Genomic DNA, 18,664 nt, shown 5'->3' with positions numbered 1-18,664 from the left:
ATCTCCTTGGTCCCTGTCACTGGAATGCCTGCATGTCTCCTGGGTGCTTATAATGCAAACAGACTGTGTGCTTCAGCTCTTTCACACCCTGAGGAGGCAGGGGTTGGGCTAGTTAGCAGGGACGCTGGGGGTTGTTATGGGAGTTCTGTATTCATGTGTGAGTCCTGAGATTTCTTCTTTTCTCTAAACAATGAGTTGTGTGCGCCTTAATGACAGGAGGTTGTGGTGGCATCCATAGGGAGTGGGGAGGAGGCATTTATAGAGCACACCCGTAATAACAAAATTAAAAAACACAGGATCAGCCTTTTGGTTCAGAATTTAAGACACCAGTTGCACAATATTAGACAATATAGTTTAGACTGGTGGTTTAAGTGCAGATCATTCTGAGCACACAATGTGAGTTTTTCTGGTATAAAGCTTCCCTTGGTGGGGAAAGGGGCAGAGAATGGGTCACAGATCAGTGGCAGAGCATCTGCTTTGTATTCAGAATGTCACAGGTTCCTGAAACCCAGAAAGCTACTGCCCATCAGTGTAGACAATACTGCCCTAGATGGACCAATGGTCTGACTTAGGATAAGGCAGCTTCCTGTGTTACAGCCTGAATACAAGACAGAATCGCTTCATAGCCCCCAGACACTGCTTGCAAAATAAAAGCTGCCTTCTGTTGTCTGATTCAATTCCCCACTGCCACAAGTTCTCCAGCTTACAAGCTTTACTGTACTCAGCTACTGCATCCTCAGCTCCAAGAGGATGAGCTCTCAAAGACATCAAAGGAGAGTGTCACTCACCCCTAACCTCTTTGCTAGAAGCACCAGTGCCAGCCTCGTGCCACCCATAGGCAGTATTTCCAAGAGCTGCAAGACAAACCAGCCCCTGTCCATGGTGCTGATGTCCTGACTGACCCACATCATTTTATCCCAGGACATTCTTAGGGCACCATGGTGTTTATTCAGCAAAGCATTTTTTTCTCCCTGGACAGGCACACAGGAAAGCTGGTGGGCCTAGTGACAATTTATTTGTTACATACCAAGGGCACTTCTTATCACACTTTTCTGTTTTAAAATACTCAAAGTGGCTAACAGTATATATCACATCAAACACTACCAAAATAGATTGAAGATTTGTTAAAGCTCAGACACCTCAGTACAAAACACCCACACAAACAGAATAAAATTCAGGAAGCAGCCTTAGTACTCTCTTTTTAAGATGCAAATCAGATCAAGTTAAGATGTTGCCCCAAAGCTCATTGAAATGGATATGGTTTTACTGCCCTCTGAAATGTGGGCAGAGATGGAGCCAAGAAGACATCACTCTCGAGGGTGCTGCATAATATTGGCACAACAGCAGCAAAGACCCTAACTGATCTAGACTCAGGTGCTGGACTGGACTGCATCAATCTGTCAGTCCTATCTTTTCTGAGAAAAGTACAGGGAGTCCCAGGAAGAACAGAAAAGCCCTGCCTTTAAACTGCTGTCCTGAAAGAACCCATTGTTATGACTCAACCCTGAACCAGAGCCTGGACTCTGACACATAGTGGGGAGAGGGAAACCAGCTGTATTAGAAAGACAAGCTTCAGAGGTGCTGAACACAGACCCAGGCCCTGACACTAAGCCTGAGTTGGAGCCATTCAGACAGGAATCCTGTGAGCTGTAAACCTCCAGACACAGCCCCTTCTAAGTCAGATTCCCTTCAGGGACTGCATCTTTTATATTAGGGGCATTGTGCACTCCAGTGCCATCTCACCATTGCATGCAAAGGACAAGGTGGGTGCTGACTGAGAGGTGATGTAGTGCTAGGCTCTAGTCTAGAGGGCTACCTCTTTAAAGCTCTCTACTCTACAGAGATGGGGCATAGGATAAAAGGCCACAATTGCATGCCAGATGTTGGGTATTTCCAGGCTGTTGCTATTTTCCAGAGGGGTTTAATCACATACCTGAAACTTCAGGTTGTACAATTAAAGCTGATTTGGTCTTGCATGACAAACCTGATCCCCACACCCCATTAGACTTTTTGCAATAAGTAAAGTGATGGGGAAATGCACTAGAAAGTGTGGGATAACACTTGATTGATACAACGTTGTCTATCCAGTCCCTGAAAACAAATCAGAATGTGTGCTCAACAACTGGGTCATCTGGAAGCTACCTTTGTTGGACCAAGTTGCTTGCTTGGAGGTATCCAAGGACCTGCAACTCCAGCCTGACCAAGCTGCCCTCAGGCATCCATCATAACTTCTAGACTCTTTCATGTGGTCAGGACATGATACCCATAGAAAGAACAAGAAGGAGCAGATCTTCAGAACTGCAGTCTACTAGCACATAATACTACAAGAGAACAAATATTTCTAAAAATATTTGAATGAGTCAAATATATCTCCCCCTCTTTTTAGTTAATAGTGGATCCATTTGATTGCTTTTGTGGAGGCCTCAGCAGGTAGTTCTTAACGGTGCCTCATCTCTTCTATCATGAAAGGGCACCATCAAATCTATTTTAACTGATGGAAAAAATCCTAGCGCTACCAACATCAATTGATTTTTCATTGATTTTAGTAAGGCTAAAAAACCTTCTCCACTAACAACCCCCTCCCAGTCCCAGTTCTGCATGATCACATCTCTTTTCAAGACGTATATTTCCTTCATCTGTGTTTAACTGGCTCACCATATTCCTGGCCTTAAAGGGATTTTAATCTCTTTTCCCATAGGAAAAGCCCAGCAGATAAGTCACTCCACTTCTCTGCCTCTCCACTGGTTGTCTTTTGCCTCTAGCTTCTAAAAAGTAGGGTGAGAAAGGCATGCCTGGGATATTGCCTATGTAGGTGAAGTATTCACACACAGATAACAACATGGGGAAGCACCTCCCCTCTCTCCTCCTCTTTAGGGGAATGGCCATTGCTTAGTGGTAGAGCACATGCTTTGCAGGCAAAAGATCCCACATTCAGTGACATCTCCAGATAGGGCACAGGAAAGACCCCTTATCTTTATGAGAGAGAGAGAGAGAGAGAGAGTGCGCACTGGCATAAATGCAAAAGGTATAATGTGAATTAGTTATGGGAATTTTAAGATTTGGTCTCCAATCCATATTAAAGAGATTTGATCACATCTTTTATTTCTCAGCACTACTGATGCAGCTCACATTGTTATTGGAGGGTGTAGACACTTGCACACTGATGCTCCCATGTGCCAAGTGGACAGCTTCCCTTCAGAGCATGTCTTTACCTCCACTCCCAAGCCCAGCCATGCTGCCTACCCTGAACATGGTGACTTCCCCTTTAAGTGGTAGCCTCAAAAGCATCTGCTGCTCTGTGTGTATGCTCTAATCAGCTTAGTGGCTGGGATCAAGTATGGCTGCTTTGTTGGGGGCGGGGGCGGAGAGACGGGCGGTGAGGGATTCTAAGAGAAAGGGCAGTTAGTAGTGATGTCAGCAGAAGCATTATACAGGGCATTAGAGTCAGGATGGGCTTTTCTCCTCCAAGGAAGGAGAGAGTGAATATGGAGTGCTTATTCTGTACTTTTGCAATACACTCCCCTCCTCTCTCTCTCTGTTTGTGGCACACTGTGATCTGTGGGTTAATGAAACTGCGCACTCCCCGCTAAAACAGAGAATGATGTACTAACTTGCACAGCTTAGTTTACAGGGCTCTCCTTTTCTTAGGAATCCATTGAAATGAATGCACCTAAATTAGTCATGTCTATTAACTTCAGTGAGTCTATTCTGTGTAGGACTAGCACTGAATACCACTCACAGAGCAGAACTTGGATTTTTTTAGAAAAGATATTGGTTTTCACTGTTTTGTAAATCTATTTTCATTTTATGTAGAACAGAAGACCTCTCATTAATATCACTGAGCCAGCGAAAATGAGAACCAACCTCTTCCCTCCTAAATATAGGAGTAATAGCTTAATATGTCTATTTTTCCTCTGCTATTTTGTTCTATATATAAGTTTTAATGCACACGGCCTTGTGTAAGGTGGCTCTTACCTTACGAAAGGTGGTCTAGAAGTAGTTTTAACAATAAATGGTAAGAATAAGAATGTGCAGATAAACAAGAGATGTGGAAAGCCCTTTTCCCACAGCCTACAAATGCCCCAAGGATATCTGCTCCAGCAAATAATAGCCAGAGTTTCTATCTATTTAAATGAGCATGCCCAGCTGAAGCAAACCTCTCTAAGAGGCAGAATAGAGGACACAGAGGCAGGGAGAAAGGGGTGAAAGCTGGCTCCTATCCTGGATCCAGTGAGAAGAGGATCTTGAAAGAAGCCCTGGAGATTAAAATGCCCACCAAGCAGCCCTCAGGAAAAAGCACTCTGCAAACAGGGTCAGTTCTCAGGTTCCTGGCCTTTCAGCTCAAATGATCAGGAAGAGCAGAGAGCGAGGTAGTTGTTGGCAGGAAAAGTCTGGTTAGTAAGCTGATGCCAGCTTGGTTAGGTGTGAGCACTGAAGCTTGCTAGCACCTTTAATCCACATGGCTGGCCTTTTAGCTTCCTGCAGAGATAAGGATCCCTTAGAAAACTAGGAAACGGTCTGGCACTGTGTTTTGCCAAGCAGAGTTATTGTTCCCTACAGAAACGTTTGGAACAGCTGTGCTGGCTGGGGCTGATGGGATTTGTAGTCCAAAATATCTGGACGGCACCAGGTTGGCAAAGGCTGTCTTAAAGCCTTTGAGGCTTTGCAGGGGCAGGTGCTGGCAACAAGCTTTGTTCACAGCAGCCACTGAAAAAGCATCTTTCATATCAGCCCCCACCCCATGATGCATTACAGATTCCTTTCAGATGATGAGCTAATGGCCTGACATCCCCATCTCCCAGGTGACAGAAGGCATTTGTCGTAGAGCCACCAAATGCCTTTGGCTCCATTACGGAAACGCAGAGCGTATCGCCCCAGGTATAGGAAGCAACCTTAGGACAACAGCTGTGTCTCGCTGGAGCCTCTGAGCAGGCAGCACATCACTGGCTTGATATGCAGCAGGTCAAGCCAGCCTCAAGCTCATCATGCGCTGGGTGAGAAAGGAAGGAAGGAAGGCAGTTGCTCCAAAGGCATGCCACATGCCAGGAGAAGAGGTGCTCCATCAGGAAGAGGATGAGTTCCTCTATAGAGGGGTTGTGCCAGTTTGCTTTATCGTGGCTAAAGACAAAAGGTGCAATCCAGAGAAAGTGAAGTCATGCTTAAGTGCTGATTCATATCCTCTTCCCCCTTCCCCATTTCACAGAAGTGGTCTGTATGCCTTTAATCAATGTAATGTATATAAGGAGAGAAAGCACACCAATCAGGAATGGCCCGAGACTTTTTGGTGCCTGAGGTAGAAAAACCAAATGGTGCCTCTCCATAGGGGTAAAAATATAATAATAACTGTTATGTAATTGAAACTTTGCTGCATTTGAATGGTGCTCCAGATCTGCTGCTTCACCTCATCCTGCCTAATGGTTAGAGCTGGCCCTGCAGCAGATTAAATGTCCCTGATCAGAGTGTTCCCCTCTACCAAAAATAACTTCCAATTTAGTTCAGGGTACAACACGCTACAGATTGGGGGGGATTTGTTATTTATAATTTATTTTGATTATTTAAAATCTTGGAAACTAATCTGAGACGGGTGAAAAGTGGGATAAAGATCTAAAACAAAGACAAACCTAAGTTTGGTGTAGTCAGTGGTTTGATGTGGTACTAGTGATAACACAACACTGCTCTTTCAGTGTTTAGGTGAAGAGTAGTAATGGAAGAAGAAGAAGAAGAAGAAGAAGAAGAAGAAGAAGAAGAAGAAGAAGATGATGATGATGATGATGATGATGATGATGATGAACAAGAAGATGAACAAGAAGATGAACAAGAAGAAGAAGAATTTTTTCAGACACTGTTTAAAATTCTGCAAGGAGGAAGACGTGCAGATGTCAGAGAGCTCCAGAAAAAAATGGTAGCAAAAGAGAAAAGATGGAGGTGTGAAACACAAGGAAAAACTTGAGAAGTAACAAGAGGAAAATGTTGACAGAACACCGACAACAAAAAGATGGGTGAAGGGGACAAAGAGGAACAAGTTTTAAAAACAAAACCTAGTCACTAGAATGGGATCCAATAGAGAATGGAAGCCAATGAAGGAAAAGTAACAAAAAAAATTGGCAAAACAAGATATGGAATAAATTAAACTGGAAACAGAGTTAAGGCATCTGATCAGCTACTGTGAGGACAGGATGCTGGACTAGATTGGCCTCTGGCCTGATCCAGCTTCAGGGCTCTTCTCATGTTCTTGAGGGGGTGGGGTGAAGCTGAGAAAGAGATGACCGGGACGGGGGGGGGGGAAGAATTACACTTCTCAAGCCAGGAATGAATAAGATAAGAAAATTTGCCTTTGCAGTGGGAGGGGATAAAAAAAGAACAAAAGTTGCAAACATCAAGTTTTTGCAGTAGTTTGAAATTAATCAAAAGATAAAAGGAAAGACAGGCGTCAAAGAGGACCTCAAGATTCCATACTCAGGAGAAAGAAGGATATACAAATATTTCTCAGTGCGTACTTTCTTGAACGTATGGGTGTTTGGGAAGCAATCCTCCCTGATTCCTCATATGATTGCTATTTGGCATGGGCAACTTCATTTTTTCCAAAGTTCAAGCAGGTCCCACCCCAGTCAGAGCTAGCATCCCCAAATAGCCTTTTCTTTTGAGGGTGAGAATAAGAACAGTTTTTACTGGATCAGACCAAGAGGCTCTCTATGGGGGTGGGGTGGGGGAGAGAATGTTGGGCCTGAGGACTGTATGGTAGGCCATAAATAGAGCTTGCAAGGTATTTTGCAAGGCATCCAGACTCCCCTTTGGGTAATATTGTGTCCCCATGGCCAACGACCTGAGCCGAACAGCCCTCTCCCCATTTGTGATTCCAAGCAACTGGCATTCAGAGGCAAATTACCTCTGACTCTGGAGGTAGAACTTGTGGCTAGTAGCCATCATAGATAGTTGCTGGATATCTTCTAAAGATAAGAGTATGATAGGAAAGCAAGGATCTTGCTCCTGCCAGATAGCCTTGTTCCTTAACAATAATAAGAGTGAACCACAGATTAGGGAGGGGTGAGAGGGTTTGTTTGTTTGTTACATTTTGGAGAGGAAGGGATAGTCTTGTACAAATAACCTGCTCTCCTGTTGCTAAGCAACACAGCTCCTCTCTTACCTGCAAGAAATGTACTCAGGGAAAAGGAGATGAATCCACACTGTTCCTCTTCTGCTGGGAGGTGCTGACTGTATCTCACTGCAGGGTGGTATCAGCAGTAAGACAGACAAAGGCCCATCACACCCAAAGCCCAAAGAGTGCCATAGCAAAGAGGGGGTTGCTCTCCCTCTTGTCCCGCCTTTGGTGAAAAACAAAATGATGTTGACTTGCAAGAAGAATTAAAAGGCAGCCCTTGCAAAGGGAACCATCAGATGCTTGATGGCAGATCAGCTTTTGCATGCGGAAGGTCCCAGGTTCTGTCCCCAGCAGCTCCAAGCAGGGCTGGGGGAGACTTCTCTCCAAACCCCTGGAGAGCTGCTGCCAATCAGTGTAGACGATGCTGAGTAAGATGGATCAGCAGTCTGAGTTAGCAGCTTCCTGGGTTCCTATTTATTGTTCAATGTACTGATGGAATCCTTTGCACTTTGGTATTTATAAGGGCACAGTTTATTATACACCAGCTTCCTACGTTATCCAAAATAACTCAGGAAGTTGACGAAGTCAGTATTACCAGTTTCATAACAAATGGGAGATGAGGGGGGACTCTGGGGAAAGGGGGGATTATGGACTTTGCAGGTATCTGGAAGTTTTTAATAGTATTGCCAATTGACCAGTTACACACTGCCCTGGTTAAAGATGTGCAGTGCAGTCCTACCCATGCCTACACGGAGTCCCCCTTATGTTCAACAAGGCTTACTCTCAGGCCTCTGTTCACTTATTAAGCCCCATTGAATTCAATGGGATTTTTTTCAGGAAAGCCATGAAAAAGATTGCACTGTCAGAATTGCCTATTAGCTTTTATATATGCCTTTAAATTCATTCCCAGTGCTAAAGCCACAGGCTAATTGGTTCTTCCTCAAAGGTGACACTAAGATGCTCAGCACTATTCCATTGTGCCCTTGAAGGTTTCATTAGTTGTTCTGGTGAGAGGTGTGTCCCTTTCTATCCCAAATTCCAGATCCAGGAAGAAGGCTAAAACAACCAAAGAAGGTGGTGGGAATTCAGCTGTCATCACTTCTACCCGCCTCCTCCAACCTGGTACCAGCCAAGATTCAACTGATGGGAGCTGCAGTCCAAAACATCTGGAAGGCACCAGGTTGGTGAAGGGTGGCTTTGGATCCACATCCTTTGATGAATGTTGCATGCAGCTCCACTGACTCAAAATGGGGCCTGAATCCCCCAGAATGTATGTGACCACCTATGAATAAGGCATTGCTCACAACTTGCCATATTCACCAGCTTTATATCGTGGCTTGTCAACGTCTTGATAAAACTCCAGTTGAAGCTGAAGACAGGGCGAAAGCAGGGTCGTCAGACATGGCCATGATACGTGGTGGGCGAGCTATGCTGGTGTGGCAAGTTAGGTCTTGTGCAAAGTAGATCTTAAGGTGGAGGGGAAGACATTTTTGAAGGGCTGGAACTGGAATCAGATGCCTGTTTCCATTCAACAGAATGCTTCACAGCCTGCCTGCACAGCATTTTGCTGCTCTGTGAAATGCTTTGGGCCCAGTTTCCAGAGGACAGGGACAATTTAAAAGGGCCACCAGTCTGTCCTGAGTGAAAAGGGCAGCCAAGAGATGCACTGATTCTGGAGAGGCAGTAAGGAATGCCTGACTGGGCGAGCAACTGGTACACCTGCCACCAGGTAACTGCTGGCTAGACTGACAGCAATGGATGGAGACTGACAAACTTGCTGTGTTGGTGGATTCATGGCCCCAAGTGTTGCCAAAATGGTCCCCATGGTACACATCAGGCCTAGGGCATGATTCCTGGTAAGACAGCTATGTGGAAAGTTACTGTAATCAAAGGAACAAGGTGTCTCTGCTTCCCTCCCCCATCCCCTTTGCTTGCCCTGTAGAATAATCCTCTGCTCCCAGTGGTTCTTGGCTCAGAGCCACATAGAGTCAGAGCATCTGGCAATAGCCAATTACCAAACGCTCACAAGGGGAATTGACGTCAGCACTGGGAAATCCAGGGAGGAGCTCTGTGCCAGGATCCAGGCGATGAAGGGGGGGGTTGTACAGTGACAGATGCTTGGGGGGCGCATGAAGAGCACAACATTTAAAGAGCCAGGCACTCACAAGGCTGCCACATTCCTCTTCCCATTTATTTGCCAAACACACTGGATTCTAAGAATCACCTTTTCAAGAAACTTGCAAGCTTCTGTGACACAATGTAATATATCTGTTTGAAATTATTCTGAGTTAGTTCTTTGATCAATGAAAGTATTTCACCTGGTGGTTAGTCTTCCCTGATGTCAGTAACAGTGTATTAAGTGCCCTCTTTACCTGGGAGAGGTCCATACATTTAATGAATTAGTTGCTGGATAGCCCCACTCAGCTGCTTGGTGTTGCTGAAAAAGAGGAGAAGCTGCAACCAGGTGGACAGAGGAGGTATGGGGTGTAAGAAGAGGCAGGAAACCAGTCCCTGAAGAATAGTAGCATGATGGGATTTAAAAGTGGGGCAGTATAAGCGAGGAAACTCTAGATATGTAGGCAGAAAAAGGAAATTGTACTGTAGGGAAGATGCCGTTAACATTTAACACCCACTGCAATAATGCTATGGGAGCTGGTAGACATGTAATATAATGGAGCCCATCAAAAGCCCCATTGTTTGCCTGCGTTACACACCCCATAACAAAATGCTTTCTGAATCTGTGATACTGAGATAGTAGGACCCCTTGTGGTACGATCTTGTTTTACATCCCAGTTGAGAGGACAGTTTAACATCTGAGGGGCCTTTTCTGTCCTAAAAAATATTGTCAGCTTAGCCAAAAATGAATGCTTACATTCCTGGATATTTTTTTTTAATGGAACATTATTTCTTCCTGCTGTATTTCAGCCTACCTCCAAATTTAACAATGTTATTTTTCCTAGATAACAGCAACAGATAAAACTAATCATTGCTGAAAATGAAAATGGAAACCATAAAATGGTGGGCATGAGAAAATTTGAAACTAGATTTGCCATTCACTGGGAGTCTGAAAAGCTTTGCAATACTGGGGCCTGATTTTGCTTCATTGCCTTTTGATTTGAGATCTCCTAATGCAGGGGTCAGGAACATTTTTTAGCCCGGGGGCTGCATTCCCTTCTGGGCAACCTTGCAGGTCAGGATGATTTCTCATTGTAATGGTGGGCAGGGCCAGGAAAAGTGGGCAGAACAATTAATGTAAATTTTACCTTTGCACAGATGACTAGTTTCTATACACAGATACACACCTCTCTATCTTTCATCAAGGTAAGCAGAGGCATGATCACAATTCAAGGAAACATTCCTACCAGTCAAAAACAGGAGGGTGTGATACAGGGCCAGTGAAAGGAGTGGCCTGGGGAAAGAAGGTGTGGCTGTGTGTCCTGGGGAAATTCCCAATGACCAGATGCAGAGGTCTGGAGGGCCCCATTTGGTTCCCTGGCATGAAGTTCTCCACTCCTGTCCTAATGTGACCCTTACTACTTGCAAGGCATGAGACATTCCTCCTCCCATTAGGAACCCAAAACTTTGCATTATCTACAAATAATGAGGCTTTTCTTTGCTAGGGTCTGAATGGCATTATCCCATATGTATTCCACTCTTCCTCCAAGGAACCCTGGATAACATCCATACGTTTTTTCAGTTTGAGTTTCTCAACAATCCTGTGAGGTAGGTTAGTCTGAGAAACTGTGACTGGCTCAAGGACCCTCAGTATGCATCATGACTAAATAGAGGTTTTACTCCTGTACCTCTCCAGTCCAGATCTAATATTCCATTTAATACTCATTCAGCTAAACATGCTGCTAGTGCTTGCAAGTTGAATCCCTAGCTGTATGCTGAGGTTGCTGTTTATTCATGTACATTGTTAGTATTGTGATAATGGGACCAGGATACATCCCCCATCTTTGGCCAGGATTGGTATAGACATCAAAGCAGGCTTGTTTGCTTTGACTCAACTCTAAGCCACTCCTTAGTGCATACATCTGATTGGAATTGTTTAATTCCAGCTGAATGTGTTGGCAGTTGTCTGTGTTTAGGAAAGTACCGGCAGATCTACATAACTGTCTTGCTCTTTCTGCTTTACTATGCATCCCCAACCCTTTTCATGAATGCTTTTGGAACAATAACATTTCAGGCATCTGACAGTGTGGGCTCTAGTTATATGTTATAATACATTTCTTAAGACTCTTTGTTCTTTTCATTCCCTACAGGGAATCCCACAGGCCAAGTGCCTCGACTGAGCAGAGCCAGTACCAGACTGCAGCAGGTTCTCAAAGACAGCGGTGGTGGCACTACCAATACCGCCACTGCTGGGAGCTTAAATAGACCCCCATCTTTGGTGATGGCAAGCATGTGCACGCAGCACACTATTGCAGCCAGGCCTTTTTAAGCCACTGTCTGTGTTGGTAGTGGCAGTGCAATGTGGTAAGTGACACAGCCAGCCCGTGCCAGCGGCAAGGGGTTGCTCGGGAGGGTGGCTCCCACTCTGTGGCTCAATGCGAGCATGGATTGCAGAGCAGGAGCTACGCCCACCTAGCCCCAGCAGCAGGGGCCCCTTTCAGCCACAGGGGATCTCAGCCAGTGCCCAACTTGGCTGCCCACTGACACCAGACTTGCTATTGAGATATCCTCCATCTAGATCTCTGATTCTGTAGACTGCTATCACACACACACACAGAGAGAGAGAGAGAGAGAGAGAGAGAGAGAGAGAGACTTTAAGCAGCAGCTTCTACCCAAAAGCCAAATCAAGTTAATGATTGGCTCAAAGAAGAGCTGTTAGAAGGATAATGACTGGAGACCCATTGTGATGACTGGGAGCTGGAAATGCTACACTGGGGCTATTTAGCCTGCAGGAAAATGGAGAGGAGAAGATGTATGATTGCCCTCTGTGGATGAATACATTGTTGGAGGCTGCAGCAAGGGTGTCACTAGGTACTTAAAAAACTTGGGGCACAGGTCCATGGAAGAAAAGCAATAGAGATGGCCACTAGGGCTACTGGGGGATTGTCTGACCAACCTCAGCCTTGATTTCTCCAAGCCCATCTGTCTTCTTACTTACAACCAGTCTGGTAGGTGGCTCTGGCTGCCTGCTTCCTCCTCCTTAGTCTCAGTTTTGCCCTTGTCGAGTTCAGCAGGGAGGAGGATGGGAACAAAATGAGAATTGGTTGGTACTGCCTGTCCTTGGGTCTCGCTCCACCTACTGTTGGGCCTCCCTGCCTTCTACCTTATCAGTTGCAATGGATACCAACCACCACTGTGCAAAAAGTGGTGGGTGGCTGAGGTCTCACTAGCACTGTGCTTTGCAGCATGTCCAGACACCCTGTCAGCAAAGATTTTTTAAAAAATGTTTTATGAAGGGGGAAGGGACAGGAGATCTAGGGTGCAGGGTAAAAGATCCATTTGCATTTATATATTTATTTAATATCCCACCCTTTCTCCCAGTAGGAGCCCAGGGTGGCAAACAAAAGCATTAAAAACAATTTAAAACATCATAAAAATAGACTTCAAAATATATTAATACACAACAACCATTAAAAACATATTAAAACAAAACATCTTTAAAACATTTTTAAAAGCTTTAAAAACATTTTAAAAGGTTTAAAAATATATTAAAAAGCAATTCCAACACAGACGCAGACTGGGATAAGGTCTCTACTTAAAAGGCTTGTTGAAAGAGAAAGGTTTTCAGTAGGTGCCGAAAAGGTAACAGAAATGGTGCCTGTCTAATATTTAATAGTAGGGAATTCCACAGTGTTGGTGCCACTATACTAAAGGTCCATTTCCTATGTTGTGCAGAAGGGACCGCCTGAGAAGATGGTATCTGCAGGAGACCCTCACATGCAGAGCACAGTGATCGACTGGGTATATAAGGGATAAGACTGTCTTTCAGGTATCCTGGTCCCAAGCTGTATAAGGCTTTGTACACCTAAACTAGAACCTTGAACCTGGTAGCTAATAGGTAGCCGGTGCAATTATTTCAGTAGCGGAGTGACATGTTGGCGATAACCTGCCCCAGTGAGCAGTTTCACTGCCACATTTTGCACCAGCTGCAGCTTCTGGACCAACCTCAAGGGCAGCCCAACATAGAGCACATTACAGTAATCAAGCCTAGAGGTTACCAGTGCATGGACAACTGTGGTCAGGCTATCCCGGTCCAGAAACGGCCGCAGCTGTCTCACCAGCTGAAGCTGGTAGAAGGCATTCCTAGCCACTGAGGTCACCTGGGCCTCTAGTGACAAAGATGGATCCAGGAGCACTCCTAAACTACAGACCTGCTTCTTCAGAAGGAGTATAACCCCATCCAAAGTAGGCAACTGACCAATTATCCAAACTTGGGAACCACCAACCCACAGTGTCTCCATCTTGCTAGGAGTGAGAGTCAGTTTATTCCAGGGCTTGCACTTCCTCTCCTGAATCAGATGTTACAGAGAAATAGCAGTCTTCATCTCATAGCAATGAACTAATATAAATCCTCTGTAGCAGGAGAGCTAACATGACAGAGAGTAGAGGAATATCAAGGCCAGTTCCAGGTGAGAGGGAGCCTTAGGCATGGGGCTCTCTAGTGCCTCCCCCATGCTGGTGGGCAGTGGGTGGCCTCTCTTATTTATTTCCAGTGAACATGGGCGTAGGCTTACAGGAGGAGGAAGAGGGGGATGGTGGCAGCCATCCATGGTGTTATGGGCAATTACAATGGTGGCTGCTGATCAGAGGCTGTGTACACACAATACATTTAAAGCACATGGCTTTCCTCAAAGAATCCTGGGAACTGTAGTTTACCTTTCACAGCACCCTTAACAAACTACATTTCCCAAGATTCTTTGGAGGACGACATGTGCTTTAAATGTATGGCGTGTACACAGCCATAGTGTCAGAAAAGGAGGAGGGCCATGATGCCAGCAGCAGTGGGCTCCTGGCAGGTCCTTAAGGATGGCACTTGTTAGTGCCAGGCCCAAAGAGCATGAATCAAATTACAGTAACCTAACTTCACATATATGCTAATAGAGTTGAACTGAAGGTGACTAACCAGGAACGAGAACTTGGAGTTGCTCAGTGAACATGTCGACCCAGAATGTGGCAGCTGTGGAAAGGGGAAATTCCATACTAGGGATTATTAGGAAAGGAATTAAAAATAAAACTGCCAATATCAGAGCTACTGGGACAAAGAAAGTCATGATTGCCTTCTTATTTTTCTGAAAAATATAAAATCTAGCAGTTTTTCAGTTCATTTCATAGAATTGTAGAGTTGGAAGGGGCCTATAAGACCATTGAGTCCAACCCCCTGCTCAATGCAGGAATTCAACTTAAAGCATACCTGACAGGTGGCTGTCCAGCTGCCTCTTAAATGCCTCCAGTGTTGGAGAGCCCTCCACCTCCCTAGGTAATTGGTTCCATTGTCATACTGCTCTAACAGGAAGTTTCTCCTGTTCAGCTGAAATCTGGCTTCCTGCAATTGTGTCCTGCACTCTGGGATGATCAAGAAGAGCTCCTGGCCCTTCTCTGTGTGACAACCTTGTAAGTACTTGAAGAGTACTTCTGGGCCAAGGAAGCAGAATTAAAGAGAAAGTGTTAACAGGCTTCACTGTCAACTTATTGTCCCACCCTGGCGTTACTCTTTTGAGCACGAGGACTGGGGCTGTTAACATGAGAAGAGCCCTGCTAGATCAGGCCAAAGGCCCATCTAGTCCAGCAACCTGTTTCTGACAGCGGCCAACCTAGAGACCTTAGCTCTCGCCTCCTCAAACGTTAAGGAGGCAGGAGAGGTGTGGAAACTAGGCACAGGGCCAGGGGAGTGACACTTGGGAGTAAGGCCAGTAGCGGTCCGTGGGGAAGGGTGGGACTATGTTGCTTCTCTGGCTTCCCAATGCCAGGGTTGCTACCAGTTACTGGGAAGGAAAGGGGTGAGGCAATGGGGAGGTCGGTGCAGGGCGGTACAGCAGCAGGAGCATTGGATTGGCTCCATTGCTGCACCCAAACCTCCTCACTGCCTTGTCCCTCCCCCTCTTTGTAACTGGCAGTGACATCCCCCCATGTGCCCCCCCATTGGGAAGCTAGGTAGACAGTGCAACTCCACCTCTCCAACTGCTACTGAGGAAGACCCGACCTAATTAACTCTTCTGTCTTTTTACCAACCTCACATTGCCCCTCTTTAGGTATGACTTTCTGTATGCTATTCATCTTAGGGTGTTTCCAGCTGACATGTTTATTGAGCATTTGTCCTGATTTGTTGGCAGGCAGGTTAGATATTGCATCAAAGCAAGTGTTATCTCACATTTTCCAGCGCACTTTTCTTATCACAAAAAGTCTGATCGTTTGGGGAAGCGGGTTTGTTGAACAAGTCCTCACAATCAACTATAATTGGGCAATCTGCATTTGCCAGTATGTGACTGAATCCCACCCGAAAAGAGCAACTGTCTGGAAATGCCCTTATTTTGTTAATTTATCACCAGTTGCTGATAAATTGGATCCAGATAAAATGGATTTTACTCTGTTGAATGGATTTTGTCTTCATTTTTGCCCTGCAAATTTCTGTGATCCACCTGTCTCTTGCATTGCTGGGCCTTCTCCCATTTCTCTCTATCCATGTATCTCCCAAGTGAGGTTAACACTTCATGCATCTGATGAAAAGAGTTCTGAATCATATTCACAATAGTTATTAGCCATTTCAGTGCCACAGGACTCTTGCTTGTTTTTACTGCAGGGGTGCCACCAAACTCTCACTGTTTTGTGGGGTGGATTCAAGCACAATTTAGGTTTGCCCAGTTAAAGTGGATCAAAGTACTCCGTGACCCTAACACAATAAATCCACTTACAGAACAACAGCAGCAACAACAACAGACTTTTTGTGGTTAGGAAAGTGATGGGGAAATGCACAAAAGTGCAGGATGAACGAATGATTAACAGGAAGATGTATAAAAACCCTGCCAGCAAATCAGGATGAATGCTCAATAAACAGGTCCCCTGGAGGAGCCCCAAGAGACAAACCAATAGTTGCTATCTGGAAGTGATTCACAGTTTAACAGCATCATGGAGGGAAGAAAAGGCATGGCCATGTGTCACCACTGCCCCCTGGTGGACATAATTGGAGGAGTTTGTTTCACAGAAATAGCTGCAAGCAATTCTGAGTCAAACTAGATATTGCCTGAACACATATGTCACAAACCCTCAACAGTCTTTAACAAAGAAAAAGGACAAAATCAGTTTAGGGAGGCAGAGATGAGAAACACAGAAAGCAGCACAGGAGAGAGGATGCTCAATCTTTTACTGCTGGTACCTGCTGTGTTTGTCTCTTTCAAATCCTCCCAAGCTGCTTCCGTGTCCTGCAAAGGTTGCCCTCTATTTTAGTGCAGCTGTGGCATGTCTGAGAATTTGTAGGTGATACGGACTACAAGACAGATTCCGCACCCCAGACCTCCAAGGTGGATGGATCTCTGTGTTGTCTCCCAGACGCTATCCAAAAGCGATGTACTGCAAATAGCAGTCTGAATAGGCTCTCTTTCACACAGTCTCGTTCTCTGTTTGTGTGTGTGTGTGTCAAACTCACACAGATGCTGTAGACCAGAGGTGGGGAGAATATCTTTCAGCTTGAGGGCTGCATTCCCTTCTGGGCAACCTTCCTGGGGCCACATGCCAGTGGTGGGCAGGGCCAGTGGCAAAAGTGGGCAGAGCAACAAATGTACATTTCCCCTTTGTACAGTAGGCTGATTTCTACACTCACACTCCGTCCAGGCGAGCCAGAGGCATAATCAGAGTTCCAGGACACATTCCAGCCAGGCAAAAACACTCAAGGAGGGTTCAAAGTAGGGCTATTGAGAGGCATGGCTTGGGGAAGAGGCCTGAGGTTCCCCACCCCTGCTATAGACAGTTGGAGCGGCAGTTGCACATGATACATGAAACAAGAGAATAACAGAGGTAAGTCCTAGTTACCTTAACAGGACCATGGCTTGTCCAGAGAGGGCCACAGAGATAATGCGTGGATGAAGGGCCAAGGGAGATAAGGGAGAATCAGGGAAGTAATAGGGAATCCAAGTAGCAGTGGGAGGGGAGAGGCAATCAAGGAACCCAGGAGCAGCTGGCCTAGGTATTTGAGGGGTAGGTAGGTACTGCAGCCCACCACACCATCTGGAACAGGACACAATGAGAGAAGCCTAGAGCTGCTTCTGGGACCTCAAAAGGATGTGACTTATTGCGGAATATGGGGCAAAAAAGGCCCTACTTCACAAGCCACAAAGCTACAAAATGTTGCCTGGTGCAGGAACTCCAAGAGGGAAGGGAGAGGCCAGGGAGAGAGGCACTTAAGATCAGAGGCTGCTTTGTTCAGATCAGTAGCATCATTATGGGCCCTGCTGTGTTTTGGGGGGGCACTTTCAAAAGGTTGAAATAATGTGTGTGCACCCAAGACCAACATAAAGGCTTGATGTTGTCCGGTGCCTGCTATGGATTACACCCCTACAGGGGGTACAGTGTTGATTCCCAGAGCCTCCCATCCCTCCTCCTCTCCACAGTCACTGCCTGTTCACATGCTGTTTCTTAAGCAAGCAAGGAGTGCCCAGAGTGAAAAGGTGGGGTGGCATCCCCCTCCTTCAATCTCCTTGCTTCTCCCACTGGGTGGTGGGCTGTGGACCCATCGAGAGAGAATGCAGAAATGGTCATTGGTGATGACAGCAAGGGGGTGGGAGGCACTCTGAGAGGTGAGTGGATTGTGGACATTTGCTCAAGCTCCTTGCCCCACCCCCAAAACAAATATGAAGCTGGTACTGTGTGCCCATCATGCATTTTGCTAGGCAGAAGGTTCCTCTAGCCCAGGAGTAAGGAATGTGTGGCCTTCTGGATGTTGTTGGACTCCAACTCCCATCAGCCTCGGCCAGCACAGTCAAGGATCAGGGATGATCGGACTTGTAGTCCAGCAGCATTTGGAGGGCCCCCCAAGTTCCCCACCCCTGCTCTAGACCTTACAATACAGAGTCTGCATCAGCACTGGAATGATTTTAAATATGTTTTAAGGTGTGTTTTTTTAATTTATTATTTTATTGCTTGTTTGCTGCCCTGGGCTCCTTTGGGTGGAAGGGCAGGATGTAAATTTAATAAATAAATAAACACTTTTTACCTGTAAGGCAGCAAGCAACCAGCAATCAAACACATCTTTAAGAATCTTTAAAACAGCAAAGCCTTGAGGCTGGCGCAACAAAAGGGTGAGTACTCTGCTCTCATCAAGTAGCATCATGTGCAATGTATTTGTGCCCCTCTGCCTGCGTGTTGCGCTCCATGGGATTATTCCACAGGAGCACCCATGTCCCTTGAATCTTTTTTTTTAATGAAGTACAAAAAAGTAGTCACAACAAGTGCTATTAAAGTACACTAGTTTGTTTGTTTTGCATTTTTACCTTGAATATATTTAAGAGTAGGTCTCTGAACATTTATCATACACACACAAAAAACAGAAACCTGAAATGATGCCCCTTTTCCTTGTGTTAAGGGAAAGGATCTGAATGTTTGTATTCCATCTGTTGGAAG

The sequence above is a fragment of the Rhineura floridana genome, chromosome 2, assembly GCF_030035675.1.
Source record: "Rhineura floridana isolate rRhiFlo1 chromosome 2, rRhiFlo1.hap2, whole genome shotgun sequence".
In the NCBI taxonomy this organism is placed as follows: Eukaryota; Metazoa; Chordata; class Lepidosauria; order Squamata; family Rhineuridae; genus Rhineura; species Rhineura floridana.
The sequence above is the reverse complement of the archived record's forward strand: the minus strand, read 5'-3'. Positions refer to the sequence as shown.